At 40.4% G+C, this 4,443-nt stretch overlaps 1 pseudogene; it reads left to right on the forward strand.

Moving 5' to 3' along the window:
- The first annotated feature begins 626 nt into the window (after positions 1 to 626).
- Positions 627 to 745, forward strand: LOC145407283 (5S ribosomal RNA; annotated as a pseudogene).
- Positions 746 to 4,443: the final 3,698 nt, after the last annotated feature.

Below are 4,443 nucleotides of genomic sequence, written 5' to 3' on the forward strand. Positions count from 1 at the left end.
GCCATTAAATAAGCAGCAGCAGCACCATCAACAGCTTCACGAAAAAATGAACAAACAAAAAAAATAAATAATGGAAGAGAGAATTTGGAACGTTTCAATGGCGAGTGAGTGACTGTTGGGGTCATTTCACGGGGCATTGTGTTTATGGGTCTTTTCTCCTTTTATGTTTTACTTTTCCCGTGTGTGGATCCTTCCCGCACCCTTAGAGTTGTGGGAAATGGAATCTGATGATGATGATGATGATGATGATGATGATGATGAGGAGGAGGAGGAGGAAGAGGAGAGGGATGATGATGATGATGAGAAGGAGGAGGAGAAGAAGGAAAAGGTTGATGATGATGATGATGATGATATGATGATGATGAGGAGGAAGAGGAAGTGGAAGGTTAAGAAAGAAGTAAACAAGATCAATTTGAAAACAAACAGTTTGTAAGGTGCAGATATGATAGACGATAATTAGTCAGTTTATTCTGCATCATGAACTTATTTTCTGCATGTGGCAAAATGGGACCAGAGTCTGATAAGTACGCAAAGTTCACCCTTCTAAAGACAAACAGAACAATGCCAAAATCAGGTTTATTAATTTCAAGATGCCTGAAATATTAACATGTATACATATTTACAAAATACATTTCCATGCCACGTTGAGTACACCGCTTCCCGTTCGATCAGCGAAGTTAAGCAACGTTGGGTCTGGTTAGTACTTGGATGGGTGACCGCCTGGGAACACCAGATGCTGTTGGCATCCCTACGTCAAGTGGGGTTGGTGGAGGATTAGTGCCCCTCCCTGTAAAACAATTAACTCTAAGCCCTTGGCCACCCTGTCTGGGATACATGGCGTCTGGCAATGAATGAATGAATGAAAAATTTCCATGATATAGCCCAGTATTTGTACACACATACTGACCAACATTTCCACACTGATACCAGGAGACTTAACGATTTCAGCGCGACATCGCTTTTCTTTATTCGTCACTACTGCCAAACGATTTTATTCATCTTCAGCGAAATATCAGGCAATAAAGAGGTCAAAACAGCTCCATCACGACTGAATCTCTCCTAAACTCAATAAAGTCGTCTGGTTATGGTTAAACAAAATAAAATGGATGTCATCGTACTGAAGGGACTAAAGCAAAGTGTTGTTCTGGCTTTTAGTGTGGGATGTAAACATACGTGTGTAAGCCCTACAGGTGGTATGGAAGTGCATAAGTGCTTTATGCAGGGCTAACACTAGATCATACTGTCGTGCTCAAATGAAAGGACTCATAGGTCTAAAAGGGTTTTACAAACCACTGGCTTTAACATGGTCGATTTTTTTATAATAACTTATTCTGTTTACCTGTTCATTCTGTTTTTTAACTGCAGCTACCTCCGGACCATATAATCCGCTTTAAGAGAGACTTATTACCACAACGGAGGGTTCAAGCCAAGCTTTATTAACCTCTTTACGAGGGTACCTTTGTCTTTATACACCAATGCCCGTCAGTCGATTTTACATATGAACTTGCTAGCGAATATTTTAACGGGGTTTAAGTAGGCAATTCCAGCATTCTTTGCATTTTACATCAATATCCTGATACGAACATGTAAGTTATGCATTAATAAGTTACAAGCCTGTGTGATAACAGGAAAGGGGTTCCTAAAACTGGCACCATCATACCTCCCTCCCTCTCAAACCTCCTTAGGATACAAGGAAGAAGTTACTGGATAGAGCACTCGTCATCAGTTGCTGTTAAAAGAAATTGTAGGAACATGGTGCTGAAGAGAGGCGCCTTCATGTGGTGGTATCGATATAACCGGGTGACTCGGTGCCTGGTTATACACACGTCCCTTAATAAGTACCCTATCACCCGGAAGGAGGATGGTGGACTGCAGCAGAAGGGAACCTAAACCTAAAGTCGACTGGGTACACGTTTCAGATCTGTTTCAGATGAGTCTTGGGCCACATCAACGTATGAAAGTGCCATAATGTTCAAATGTGTATACATGAATGTGCATAAATAGCTTTATCTATAATTAAACAACCTAATTATACTTTTGACAATGACGCTATATTTTCCAGTCATTATCAGCATGACAATATACTATAGGTCTACGTAAATATATTCCTGTGCATATTTTATAATTAAAACACTAAATGCTGAGAATTCAGTAAGTAACAAGAACACAGTCTTCCTATTCACCTGTGCTTACGTCAAACACACTCCCTCTGCTATGTATCTGACAGAACTTGGCTGTAGTACACACCGGTCCTAAGCCTTACTGCTGTTCACGTTCACTACAAGAGCTCTCCCCTGTGCTCAACAATATCGTCTGACGGCAGCGAGGGCAAAATGAAATGATGGCAATGGAATGAAAAGGTTACTTATAAATGCACATAACACCACAACCGCCGGAGTTTAATAAAACTGCATGGAAATAGAGAAAAAGGAAAAGAAAAAAGAAAAGAAAAGATGTCACTATTCAGGGTTGTGAGAACTGTTTATATCCCCTTCACTGTGACAGGTTCACGTAAAAGAATAAAGAAATAGTAACCAGTCATTGATTAATTATCAGAGAATACAGGTCGGGAGCTGGTTCCAGTGGCCTTCACACCGTGCATACGACAGGGCTATAATTGTAAATATGGGAGTCTGGGTTCAGCTCGATCAGACTTTGCATAATGAGTGTGAAGATTAATCTCTCTCTCTCTCTCTCTCTCTAGGTATACATTTTCACCTACCTACTTTGGCGAATGCGTCGCAGAAGGGTCAAGCCATCGAAAACCATCCATCCATCCATCCATTGCCAGACGCCATGTATCCCAAACGGGGTGGTCAAGGGCGAAAACCCTGTTCAGTTAAATCGTTATGTTCCCCTACTTGTAAAAAATTGCAAAATTATTTAGAATACAGTGTTCTAACTCTTCTCCTGGAACTTCGGAAAATATAATTGAAAGGGGAGGGTGTGGAAGGCTGCAAACTTCACCCCGCGCCCCTCACACGAAGCAAGTTTCAGAACCCTTTTAAAATAGAATTATATAGGGTGGGATGCTGCCGAGGTGATGTGCAGGGGGTTGAAAATATCCTACAATACAGTGATCAAAATTAATCTCACAGGCACTGGATATATAGGCTATTTGGCTGGAAACATGCGGTCTTATAGGATTAGTATTGTTCATTAATTTGCTTTGTTTTCGAAGCTACGAATTCCCACTACTACTACTACTACTACTATTGGAAAAAAGGAGAACTGCATTTCTTAAACGATGCTTGTATGCTTTTGGTCACTTCTCTTAACTACTGCATTGAAATCTTTTAAAATTCTTGGATACTTGTCGTACACTCGCTCTCCACTTACTTTGCTACTGTTTGCTATTGACTTTTCCAGTGCTTTCTGTCGTGTGAGTTTGTTGCTGAAATTCTGACAAACTTTCTGTACCTCATTTTGTCCCTGCTTTATTTTTTTTTAATGCTCACTTGACGCTTTTTTTTTTCTTTTTTCAGTTTATTTTTGATGTCGTCAGTCGATTTTCTGAGTTTATGATTGGCTCCTCGTACTGAAGAGGTTCATGGTGATAATATTTTGACCCTTCAGTACGAGTGGGCTCCGAGAAGCAACTTAAAGTCCTCTGATGAAATTAACAATAAATCAAATGTAGCATCAGTCACACTGAACACGTTAACTGCAGTAAGTCCATTATATAAACCCTTAAACATTTTCGAAATACTTGTAACCAAATATATTTTTTGGACTGTAGCTTCAAAAAACATCCCCCCACCCATCCCCCCCCCCACACACACAAATACACACACACGTCACAGAGGGTCATGTCTTCGTAGATTTTGCAGATTTCCTAACAGATCTTCCTCATCGATGTATTTTGCACATTATACCTTATTATGGGGAGTGTTATTGGTGTCAAGATTAAAATGACTCCAAGAAACAGTCGGCCATATCATAAGTGGGGAATGTGTCTATGCGAGCAAGATTGTATTTTTTGGTCTTTTTCGGCTACTTTTGGCATTTTCTGTTTTTTAAGACCTGGCATAATTGGAAGGCAATTTTCATGACAGATTAAATATTGTACATGTCGTGACTGGCCCAATAGTTGAGAAAAAAAAATGTGGTGCTCTGTTCTTGCCTAGCGGAAATGTTTTGGCGATTTTGGCAATATTTGTGTGTGTGTGTGTGTGTGTGTGTGTGTGTGTGTGTGTGTGTGTGTGTGTGTGTGTGTGTGTGTGTGTGTGTGTGTGTGTGTGTGTGTGTGTGTGCGTGTGTGTTTAAGTCTGGCACCACATGAAGGCAGTTTTCGCGGCAATTCCAAAATGGTACGATACGCCACGACTGGTTAAGTAGCTGAGAAGAAAAAGTTTTGGTGGTCCTCAGGCAGGGAAATTTTACAAGCCACAGGGGCAAGAATTTTTCACACCAAATTTCGGCTGAAGTATAATATTATCCATC

This window comes from Coenobita brevimanus, chromosome 72 (assembly GCF_032717465.1).
Source record: "Coenobita brevimanus isolate Jiangsu-jjx chromosome 72, ASM3271746v2, whole genome shotgun sequence".
NCBI classification, from domain to species: Eukaryota; Metazoa; Arthropoda; class Malacostraca; order Decapoda; family Coenobitidae; genus Coenobita; species Coenobita brevimanus.